Below are 12,561 nucleotides of genomic sequence, written 5' to 3'. Positions count from 1 at the left end.
CAATCACCAGCTAAAAAAACAATAATAAGTTTATTGATACTTCATATCTGGGAGGGTATGAGCCAATTTTTCTTTGTAAAAATAGATCCTTTCATAGGAAAAGTGTGTCCATCAACACTTGGATAGAATATGCCCCTTGGGCTAGAATACTGGGCCCACAAGGAAGTCCACAAGAGGCCATGTTGTTGTTGTGTTAGCTGCCATCGAGTGGGACCTTGGCTTATGGCAAACTACGCACAGCAGAAGGAAAAGCTGCCAGATTTTGAACCGTCCCCACAATCAGCTGGGAATCAACTGTTTTGATCATAGGGTTTTCACTGGATGATTTTCAGAAGTAGATCACCAGGCTTTTCTTCCTGTAAAACTACAAAATATTTTAAAAAGATCGTACCAACAGATGGTGCAAAAAAAAAAAAATGAGCACCCATCACTTTGCTCAGCTGCCGATCAGATCCATGTACTTTTTATTAAATAACCAAAAAATATGCACAGATGGCACCAACTTTGTATGCCACTCCATTCCTCACGTTCCTTACCCTAGATGGTGTTTGCTTCTAGTAACACAGCTACAGCTGGTATAGAGACCACACATTTGAGTGCCTTGTCATCTCATTTTTCCATCAGATTCATCAATAATATGGAGCCTAGAAACCAAACAAGTGTTTCAGAATTCCTTCTCCTGACACTGACAGACGACCCAGAACTGCAGCCCCTCCTCTTTAGCTTGTTTCTGTCCATATATCTGGTCACTGTCCTGGGGAACCTGCTCATCATCCTGGCTGTCAGCTCTGACTCCCACCTCCACACCCCCATGTATTTCTTTCTTGCCAATCTGTCCTTCACTGACATCTGTTTCAGCACCACCACGATTCCAAAGATGCTGGTGAACCTCCAAGTACAGAATCAGAGCATCACGTACACAGGCTGCCTCACCCAGGTCTGCTTTGTTCTGATTTTTGTTAGTTTGGAAAGCTTTCTTCTTGGAGTAATGGCCTATGACCGCTATGTGGCCATTTGTCACCCACTGATGTATACAGTCATCATGAACCCCCGTCACTGTGGTCTGCTGATTCTACTCTCCTTGTTCATTGCCACTGTGGATGCCTTGATCCATAGCCTGATGGTATTGCGTCTGTCTTTCTGCACAGATTGGGCAATTCCCTACTTCTTCTGTGAAGTTCTCCAGATCACCAAGGTTGCCTGTTCTGATACCCTCCTCAATAACGTCTTCTTATATTTGGCAGCTACCATACTGGGTGGTGTCCCTCTCTCTGGAATCATTTTTTCTTATACTCAAATTTTCTCCTCCATTTTGAGAATGTCTTCAGTGGGTGGAAAGTATAAGGCTTTTTCCACCTGTGGGTCTCATCTCTCAGTTGTTTCCTAGTTCTATGGGACAGGCTTAGGTACATATATTAGTGCTGCATTTACACACACTTCCGGGAAGACTGCAGTAGCTTCAATGATGTACACTATCGTAACTCCCATGATGAACCCATTCATCTACAGCCTGAGAAACCGGGATGTGAAGGGAGCCCTGAGGAACATTATCAGGTGCATATCTGCTTTTCAGTGATTAAATTATCTGCTTTGGGCCTGAATTTCTAGAAAACATCGAAGTGAAACAATGCTAGTGAGCCAGAACTCCCAACTCTTCCCTCACCACATTCTTCTAAAACCACAAGATAACATAATGGCTAAGTGCAGTTCAATTTGAGATTGGACCCTGACTCTGCTCTTTGTGTAGCTCTGTACTTTTTGACAAATAATTTCAAATCTCTAACCTCAGTTAATTTGGTCAAGTTCTACAGAAGCAGAGCCTAAGGCAGGTGATCCTGTTATGTGGTTGTGAGGACATCCACTTCAGCAGCAGGAAAGTGGGAGAAAGTGAAGGAGTCCAGGAAAGGATGAAAGCAAGATTGTGGGAATAGCCAGAGACTAGCTCCAGCCTGATCCTATGGATAGAGCAATTCTTAGTTATCTAGTGCTGCTATAACAGAAATACCATAAGTGGATGGCTTTAACAAAGAGATGTTTATTCTCTCACAGTCCAGTAAGCTAGAAGCCCAAATTCCTGATGCCAGTACCAGGGGAAGGCTTTCTCTCTGTCGGCTCTGAAGGAAGGTCCTTGTCATCAGTCTCCCGTTGGTCTGGGAGCATCTCAGTGCAGGAACCCGAGGTCCAAAGGACGTGCTTTGCTCCTTGCACTTCTTTCTTGGTGGTACATGGTTCCCATATCTCTCTGCTCACTTCTCTCTTTTATATCTCAAAAGAGAGTGGCTTAAGAAACTACCTAATCTTGTAGACCTCATCAATTAACTGCCACTAATCCATCATATTACATTACGGAGATAGGATTTACAACGTATAAGGAAATCACATCAGAAGATAAAATGTTAGACAATCATACAAGGGGATCATGACCTAGTCAAGGCGACAGATATTTGGGGGGGTCATAATTTAATCCATGACAGCCATGTTAATGTAAACATAGATTTAGTCCCACTGTGAGAGATGAGAACTTACTTTTCCTGCTCCAATTTGTAATCACTGAGACATGTCACCGGTAAACTGTAGGTATCCAGATTAACGTCAGCACTCACCATATTCAGTTTCATTATCTATAACATGGGCAAAATTAGATGATCTCAGTGGCTTCAGAAGATTGTGAGATAATTGACCGTTATCAGTGAGGAAGCCTTCAGTTCTTATAAGAAATATAAATCCTCACTTTAACATGCCTTCATTACAAGGGCTTCAAAGGTAGAGAATGCACAGGAACAGATCAGAAGCACTTACTTCAGTCCCCTATAAGGTGACTGCATCCTAGGACGGCTGCAACAGATCCAGGTGTGGCATATACACACATGATGCTCAGAGACACAAAACTGACTCCTTCTCTGCCTACTGTTAATTGAGGTCTATTGTTAATAGATGTTTCCATGGAGTCATACAGAAGACATCTCCTCTTGTCTCATCACTTTGAATAGGATCATACATCCCATCCTCATCAAATTTCTGGTATGTGGAAAAGCAAGTACTATGAGAGCCTCAGGCTGACCATGCAGATTGTATTTTCAGTTGGGAAGTGAATCCCTGCCACTGCTACAAACACTTAATACAATGGCTGGCACAAAATTTTCAATAAAATGCAACTGAGATCTTTGTGTTCTACACGTTACCATTATTTATAAGGCTTGTTATTCCTTGCTCTCAAACATTTCTACCACTTGATTCAGCAGTTTTGTTGGTTTACCTTTAATGTAATATCTTTCAGCAGGTTTTACTAGTCTTAATAATATAATCAAATGAATAATATTCAGTAGTTTGGGTAGAGTTTGCAGTCTTTTTGGAACCATATTTGCTTTGAGCCTTTCGCATTGATTTATTGATCAGAGTATATATGAGATGTTACTTTTCTCTTTAGTCACCTTAATTTGCAGCTTTTCAATAAACTCAGTTAAATTGCTATGGTTTTAGAGGGTTTGCTGTACTCTTAGGGGTCTCATGTAAAACTTTTTAACATGTATTTGTGAGAAAGACAGTTTTTCTGTGGGATGGACTTTATTTTGAAGAAGATACATTGAGTGTACAGTAAGACAGCAGAAAAGAGAAGTTAGCAGGCCCAGGGTGATAGCTTTTCCCACAGGCACAAAGAAGCAGGTTCATCAATCAGAATCATCTCTGTAGTATGCGGGTGACAACAATTCAAGTTTTATAGGAGAGTCAATGCAGTGTATGGACAGCCTAATGTTCAGGTCATTATTGACGGTGGTGGAAGGATTGTGTTCGGCAGCACACTCAGAGGAGTTCCTAACCTGGCACACCAGGTGTCTTCTAGAGCAAAGCTGCCTCCATTTATGTTCACACTGCAGGTTTCTATACCTCACTCAAGAACTACTGACTTTGATCTCTGGGGAGACATTCCAATGATGAGCATTGTTAATAACCACTTTTTGAGATTTTGATGTATGCTGAAATCCAAGAAGCATGATGTAAATATTAGAAGAACATGGAAGATTGTTTTAGAATACAGAATATGAAAGAATCTGAAAGTTGAAAACCTTTTCAATTTTACTTATTAAAATATCTTTTGCAAAGTAGCGTGTGAAATGTATTCATAGCTCTTAAAGAATATCAGTGTAATGAAACCTCATATCCCTACCCCTCATTTAAGAACTGAGGTAATGCCATCATCATAGAATTCATTTCACACGTCTTCCATTCACATTTCACTCTATCTGCCCAGTCAGTGGCAAGCACTATCTTGAATCCTGTATTTATCATTTTCTGTGATGTTCTTCTATTTTGTTGAATCTCACTAATATGGATTGAATTATTTCCCCCAGGAAGACAGATTGAAGTCCTAAACCTGGTATCTGTTTCCTAATTTTTTTTTTTGCAGTACTTCTGTTGTACCTCCTAGTTTCTTGACTCGTTACTGGAGTGTTCAAAGCTAGCAAGTGGCCATCCAAGGTACAACAATTGGTCTCCATTTACCTGAAGCAACAGGGGAAGAAGGAGAGTCTGAAATAGGAGGAGGAAATCAAATGCATACCTAGCTGCCTTCATGAGCAACTGCCTCCTTTACCATGAGACCAGAACTTGTTATTGCCCAGCTACCATTACTGAATGTTTTGATCAAAGATTCTATAGAAGAATTCTGATGAAATGGGGGGTTGGGGGGTAGAAACATGGAACAGAATTTCAAATTATCAATGGATCCAGTAAAGCTGGATGAATGCCTAAAACTATTGCCCTAAAATGATCTTAAACTTTAAAGATAAAGCAACTCTATCCCCTAAAGCCTTCTTTCAATAAAAAAGAAAAAAAGCTTATCTTAATTAGTAAAGTACTTCTGCATTGAGCATTGTGCCCTTTTAAAGAACTATGTATGTGAGATGAAATTGACCATGACAACATAAAAGGTTGAATGTGAAGTTTAGGGGAAATTGAGTTTAAGATAATGGTAGTGGAACGATTTGGGAAAGCATAACAAGAATGGAAGTACAATTTGAAGAATGCAATCAATGTCACTGAATTGTACCTGTAGAAATTGTTCAATGGTGTATCTTTGGCTGTGTATACTTTCACCAAGATTTTTTTTTTTTTAATTTTTTAAAGATGTAGTGTTTTTTTTGTTTTTTTAATTGTACTTTACATGAAAGTTTACAGAACAAACTAGCTTCTCGTTAAATAGAAGTGGAATTTCTGGATCATTTAAGAAATTTTTTTCTTTTTTATGGTATTTCTATTTCTAGCTTTCTAAGGAAGCACCATATTGTTTTCAAAAAGAGTTGTGCCATTTTGTATTCCCACCAGCAGTACATAAGAGTTTCAATCTCCCCGTAGGCTCTCCAGTATTTGTTATTTCCTGTTTTTGTGATTCGTGCCAGTAATGTCTGGGTGAGATGTTATCTCATTTTGGTTTTGATTTGCATTTCTCCGATGGCTAGTGATTTCGAGCATTTCCTCTTGTGCCTGTTAGCTGCTTGAATATCTTCTTTGATTAAGTTTTTCTTCATTTTGTTTGTCTACCTTTTCACTGGAGTACTTGTCTTTTTTTGTAGAGGTGTTGAATTTTCCTGTAGATTTTAGAGATTAGACCTCTGTCAAATTTCTAATAGCCAAAAAATGTTTTTCTCAATCTGTAGGTTCTCCTTTTACTCTTTTGGTGAAGTCTTTTTATTTTTTTTAATTGTGCTTTAGGTGAAGCTTTACAGAACAAACTAGATTCTCATTGAACAGTTAATACACATATTCTTTTATGACATTGGTTAACAACCCCATGATATGTCAGCACTCTCCCTTCTTGACCTTGGGTTCCCTATTACCAGCTTTCTTATCTTCTCCTGCCTTCTAGTCCTTGCCCCTAGGCTGGTGTGCCCCTTTAGTCTCATTTTTTTTTTAACGGGCCTGTCTAATCTTTGGCTGAAGGGTTAACCTCAGGAGTGACTTCATTACTGAGCTAAAATGGTGTCTGGGGGCCATATTCTCAGAGTTTCTCCAGTCTCTGTTAGGACAGTAAGTGTGATCTTTTTTTGTAAGTTAAAATTTTGTTCTACATTTTTTTCCAGCTTTGTCCTGGACCCTGTATTGTGATCCCTATCAGAGCAGTCGCTGGTGGTAGCCAGGCACCACCTGGTTATGTTGGACTCATACTTGTGGAGGCCGTGGTGGTTGTGGTCCTTCAGTCCTTTGAACTAATCTTTCTCTTGTGTCTTTAGTTTTCTTCATTCTCCTGTGCTACCAAAGGGGTAAGACCAGTGGAGTATCTTAGATGGCCCCTCATGGGCTTTTAAAACCCCAGGCATTACTCACCAAAGTAGAATGTAGAACACTTTCCTTATCAACTATGTTATGCCAATTAAGCTAAATGTTCCCAGAGACCATGGTCCCCACAGCCCCCATCCCAGTAATTCGGTACGTCGGGGAATTTGGATGTGTCTCTGGAGCTTCCATGACTTTGCCTTGTACAAGTTGTGCTGGCTTCCCCTGTATTGTATACTGTCTTACCCTTCATTGTTTGGCAAAGTCTTTTGATGAGAGTGTTTAATTTTAGAAGATCCCAATTATTTAGCTTATCTTGTAGAGTTCATGTGCTTAGTTATGGTTTGTATCCTGTTGATGTCATGTATCAGTACCTGTAGCATTGATCTATTTTTTCTTCTATGACCTTTATTGTTGTTGTGAGGTGCCATCGAGTCGGTTCCAACTCATAGCAACCTTATGCACGACAGAACGAAAGACTGCCCAGTCCTGCACAATTCTTACATTCATTGTTATGCTTGAGCTCATTGTTGGAGCCACTGTGTCAACCCATCTCATTGAGGGTCTTCCTCTTTTCTGCTGACCCTTTACATTACCAAACATGATGTCGTTCTCCAGCAACTGATCCTTCCTGACAACATGTCCAAAGTACATAAGAAGCAGTCTTGCCATCCTTGCTTCTCAGGCACATTCTGGTTTTACTTCTTCCAAGGCATATTTGTTCGTGCTTTTGGCAGTCCATGGTATATTCAATATTTTTTGCCAACACCACAATTCAAAGCATCAATTCTTCTTCGGTCTTAGTTATTCATAGTCCAGTTTTCACATGCATATGATGCAGCAGATTTGTCCAATGCAATGTGTCTTATTATTCCTTGACTGCTGCTTCCATGGCTGTTGATTGTGGATCCAAGTAAAATGAAATCCTTGACAACTTCAATCTTTTACCTGTTTATCATAATGTTGCTTATTGGTCCAGTTGTGAGGATTTTTGTTTTCTCTATGTTGAGGTGTAATCTGTACTGAAGGCTGTGGTCTTTGATCTTCATCAGCAAGTGCTTCAAGTCCTCTTGACTTTCAGCAAGTAAGGTTGTGTCATCTGTATAACACAGGCTGTTAATGAGTCTTCCTCCAATCCTGATGCACCATTCTCCTTCTTATAGTCCAGTTTCTTGGATTACTTGCTCAGCATACAGGTTGAATTGGTATGGTGAAAGGATACAACCCTGATGCACACCTTTCCTGTTTTTAAACCAGGCAGTATTCACTTGTTCTGTTCAAACAACTGCCTGTTAATCTAAGTATAGGTCCCTTGTGAGCACAATTAAGCACTCTGGAAATCCAATTCTTCACAATGTTATCCATAATTTGTTATGATCCACACAGTTGAATGCCTTTGCATAGTCAATAAAACACAGGTAAACATCCTTCTGGTATTCTCTGCTTTCAGCCAGGATCCATCTGACATCAGCAATGATATCCCTGGTTCCACATCCTCTACTGAATCCGGCTTGAACATCTGGCAGTTCCCTGTTAGTATACTGCAGCAGCCACTTTTGAATGATCTTCAGCAAAAATTACTTCCATGTGATATTAATGATATTGTTCAATAATTTCTGCATTTGTTGGGATCAACTTTCTTGGGAATAGGCATAAATATAGGTGATCATATGTGGATGGATTCACATCTGGGCTCTCAATTCTGTTTCATTGGTCGACGTGTCTGTCCTTATACCAGTACCAGGCTGTTTTGACTACCATAGCTGTATAGTGGTTCTAAGGTTATATAGTGTGAGTCCTCATACTTTATGCTTCTTCTTCAATCGTGCTTTACTTATCAGCGGCCTCTTCCCTTTCCTTATAAAGTTAATAATTAGTTTTTCATCATTTTAAATAATGGTGTTGGTATTTGAATCAGGATTGCATTGTATCTGTAAATTGCTTTGGGTCAAACTGTCATTTTCACAATGTTGAGTCTACCTATCCATGAGCATGGTATGTTTTTCCATTTACATAGATCTCTTTTGGTTTCTTGCAGTACTGTTTTGTAGTTTTCTTTGTATAGGTCTTTTACATCCCTGGTTAGATTTATTCCTAACTATTGGGGGGGGGGCATTATAAATGGTATTATTTTCATGATTTCTTTTTCATCGTTCTCTTTATTGGTGTGTAGGAATCCAACTGGTTTTTGTATGTTTATTTTGTATCCTGCCATTCTCCTGAATTTATTAGTCCCAGTACTTTTCTCATGGAGTCTTTTGGGTTTTCTATGTATAGTATGACGTCATCCTCAAATAGGGAGAGTTTTACTTCTTCGTTACCAGTTTGTTGTTGTTAGGTGCTGTAAAGTTGGTTCCAGCTCATAGCAGCCCTAAGCACAAAAGAACAAAACACTGCCTTGTCCTGTGCTATGCCCATAATCATTGCTATGCTTGAGCCCATTGTTGTAGCCACTATGTCAGTCCGTCTCCCTGAGGGTCTTTCTTTTTTCTTTGACCTTGACTTTACCAAGCATGATGTCTTTCTCCAGCGACAGATCTCTCCTGACAACATATTGAAAGTATGTAAGTCATAGTCTTGCTATCCTAGCTTCTAAGGAGCATTCTGGTTGTACTTCTTCCAAGACAGATTTGTTTGTTCTTTTGGCAGTCCATGGGATATTCAATATTCTTCACCAGCGTGACAGTTCAAAGGGGCTAATTCATCTTCTGTCTTCCTTATTCACTGTTCAGCTTTCACATGCATATGATCCAGTGGAAAATACCATGGCTTGGGTCAGGCACACCTTAGTCTTCAAGGTGACATCTTTGTTTTTCAACATTTTAAAGAGGTCTTTTGCAGCAGATTTTCCCAAATGCAAGGCATCTTTTGATTTCTCGACTGCTGCTTCCATGGCTGTTGATTGTGGGTCCAAGTAAAATGAAATCCTTGACAACTTCAATCTTTTACCCAGTTATCATGATGTTGCTCATTGGTCCAGTTGTGAGGATGTTTGTTTTCTTTATGTTGAGGTGTAATCCACACTGAAGGTTGTTGTCTTTGATCTTGATCAGCAAGTGCTTCAAGTCCTCTTCACTTTCAGCAAGCAAGTTTATGTCATCTGAATAACACAGGTTGTTAATGAGTCCTCCTCCAGTCCTGATGCCCAGTTCTTCATAGAGTCCAGCTTCTTGAATTATTTGCTCACCATACAGATTGAATAGGTATGGTGAAAGGACAAAACCCTGATGCACACCTTTCCTAACTTTAGACCATGCAGCATCCCCTTGTTATGTAGGAAAGACTGTCTCTTGATCTATGTACAGTTTCCTCATGAGCACAATTAAGTGTTCTGGAATTCCCATTCTTCACAACGTTATCCATAGTTTGTTATGATCCACATAGTCGGATGCCTTTGCATAGTCAGTAAAGCATAGGTAAACATCTTTCTGGTATTCTCTGCATTCAGCCAAGATCCATCTGACATCATCAGTGATGTCTCTGGTTCCACATCCATTTCTGAATCCAACCTGAATTTCTGGCAGTTCCCTGTCCGTATACTGCTGCAGCCCTTTTTTGATGATCTTTAGCAAAAATTTTACTTGCATATGATATTGTTCAATAATTTCCAATTGTAGTTTGATCACCTTTCTTGGGAGTAGGCATAAATATGGATCTCTTCCAGTTGGTTGGCCAGGTAGCTGTCTTCCAAATTTCTTGGCATAGATGAGTGAGCACTTCCAGTGCTGCATCTGTTTGTTGAAACATCTCAACTGATATTCTATCAATTCCTCAAGCTTTGTTTTGCTCCAATGCCTTCAGTGCATCTTAGATTTCTTCCTTCAATACCATCAGTTCCTGATCACATCCTACCTCTTGAAATGGTTGAATGTAGACCAATTCCTTTTGGTATAATGATTCTGTGTATTCCTTCCATCTTCTTTTGATGCTTCTTGCATAGTTTAATATTTTCCCGCATAGAATCCTTCACTATTGCAGTTTGAGGCTTGAATTTTTTCTTCAGTTCTTTCAGCTTAAGAAATACCTTTTTGGTATTCTATCTGCAGCTCTTTGCACATGTCATTATAAGACTTTGTCTTCTCTTGCTGCCCTTTGAAATACTCTGTTCAGTTCTTTTACTTCATCATTTCTTCCTTTTGCTTTAGCTGCTTCACTTTGAAGAATAAGTTTCAGAGTCTCTTCTGACATCCATTTAGTCTTTTATTTCTTTCCTATCTTTTTAAAGAACTTTTACTTTCTTCATGTATGATATTCTTAATGTCATTCCACAACTTGTCTGGTCTTTGGTGATTAGTGTTCAATGTATAAAGTCTATTTTTGAAATGGTCTCTAAATTCAGGTAGGATATACTCAAGGTTGTCGTACTTTCTCTTTCACGGACTTGTTTTAATTTTCTTCAGTTTCAACATGAACTTCCATATGAGCAATTGATGGTCTGTTCCACAGTTGACCGCTGGCCTTGTTCTGACTGATGATATTGAGCTTTTCCATCATCTCTTTCCACAGATGTAGCCAATTTGATTCCTATTATATTCCATCTGGCAAGGTCCATGTGTATAGTCGCCATTTATGTTGGTGAAAGAAAGGATTTGCAATGAAGAAGTCGTTGGTCTTGCAAAATTCTATCATTTAATCTCCAGCACTGTTTCTATCACCCAGGCCATATTTTCCAACTACTGATCTTTCTTCTTTGTTTCCAACTTTCTCATTCCAATCAGCAGTAATTATCGATGCATCTTGATTGCATGTTCGATCAATTTCAGACTGCAGCAGCTGATAAAAATCTTTTATTTCTTCATCTTTGAACCTAGTGTTTGGTGCGTAAATTTGAACAATAGTCGTATTAACTGGTCTTCCTTGTAGGCGTATGGATATTATCCTATCACTGACAGTGTTGTACTTCAAGAAATATGGAAGTCAGCTTCCTGGCCAACTGACTGGAAGAGATTCATATTTCTGCCTATTCTCAAGAAAGGTGATCCAACCAAATGTGGAAATTATAGAACAATATCATTAATATCACTCACAAGCAAAATTTTGCCAAAGATCATTCAAAAATGGCTCCAGCAGTATATCCACAGGGAACTGCCAGAAATTCAGGCCAGTTTCCGAAGAGGACGTGGAACCAGGGATATCATTGCTAATGTCAGTTGGATCCTGGCTGAAAGCAGAGAATACCAGAAGGATGTTTACCTGTGTTTTATTGACTATGCAAAGCCATTTGACTGTGTGGATCATAACAAATTATGGATAACATTGCAAAGAATGGAAATTCCAGAACACTGTGCTCATGAGGACCCTTTACATAGATCAAGAGGCAGTTGTTCAGACAGAACAAGGGGATACTGATTAGTTTAAAGTCAGGAAAGCTGTGTGCCAGGGTTGTATTCTTTCACCATACCTATTCAATCTGTATGCTGAACAAATAATACGAGAAGCTGGACTATACGAAGAAGAATGGGGCAACAGGATTGGAGGAAGATTCATTAACAACCTGCGTTATGCAGATGATACAACCTTGCTTGCTGAAAGTCAAGAGGACTTGAAGCACTTACTAATGAAGATCAAAGACCACAGCCTTCAGTATGGATTGCACCTCAACATAAAGAAAACAAAAATACTCACAACTGGACCAGTGAGCAACATCATGATAAACGGAGAAAAGATTGAAGTCGCCAAGGATTTCATTTTACTTGGACCCACAATCAACAGCCATGGAAGCAGCAGTCAAGAAATCAAAAGATGCATTGCATTGGGTGAATCTGCTGCAAAGGACCTCTTTAAAGTGTCAAAGAGCAAATATGTCACCTTGAAAACTAAGGTGCGCCTGACCCAAACCATGTTATTTTCAATGGCATCATATGCATGCGAAAGCTGGACAATGAATAGGGAAGACCAAAGAAGAATTGACGCTTTTGAATTGTGGTGTTGGTGAAGAATATTGAATATACCATGGACTGCCAAAAGAACGAACAAATCTGTCTTGGAAGAAGTACAACCAGAATGCTCCTTAGAGGCAAGGACGGTGAGACTGGGTCTTACGTACTTTGGACATGTTGTCAGGAAGGATCAGTCCCTGGAGAAGGACATCATGCTTGGCAGAGTACAGGGTCAGCGGAAAAGAGGAAGACCCTCAACGAGGTGGATTGACACAGTGGCTGCAACAATGAGCCCAAGCATAACGATTGCAAGTATGGTTCAGAACCAGGCAGTGTTTCATTCTGTTGTGCATAGGGTCACTATGAGTGGGAACCAACTCAATGAGCAACATGCTCGTGAGAGATGCTGGTC

The 12,561-nt window shown here is 39.6% G+C and overlaps 1 pseudogene; it reads left to right on the top strand.

Moving 5' to 3' along the window:
• The first annotated feature begins 637 nt into the window (after positions 1–637).
• Positions 638–1,576, top strand: LOC126070918 (olfactory receptor 7G2-like; annotated as a pseudogene).
• Positions 1,577–12,561: the final 10,985 nt, after the last annotated feature.

Source organism: Elephas maximus, chromosome 3 (genome assembly GCF_024166365.1).
Source record: "Elephas maximus indicus isolate mEleMax1 chromosome 3, mEleMax1 primary haplotype, whole genome shotgun sequence".
In the NCBI taxonomy this organism is placed as follows: domain Eukaryota; kingdom Metazoa; phylum Chordata; class Mammalia; order Proboscidea; family Elephantidae; genus Elephas; species Elephas maximus.
The sequence above is the reverse complement of the archived record's forward strand: the minus strand, read 5'-3'. Positions and strand labels throughout refer to the sequence as shown.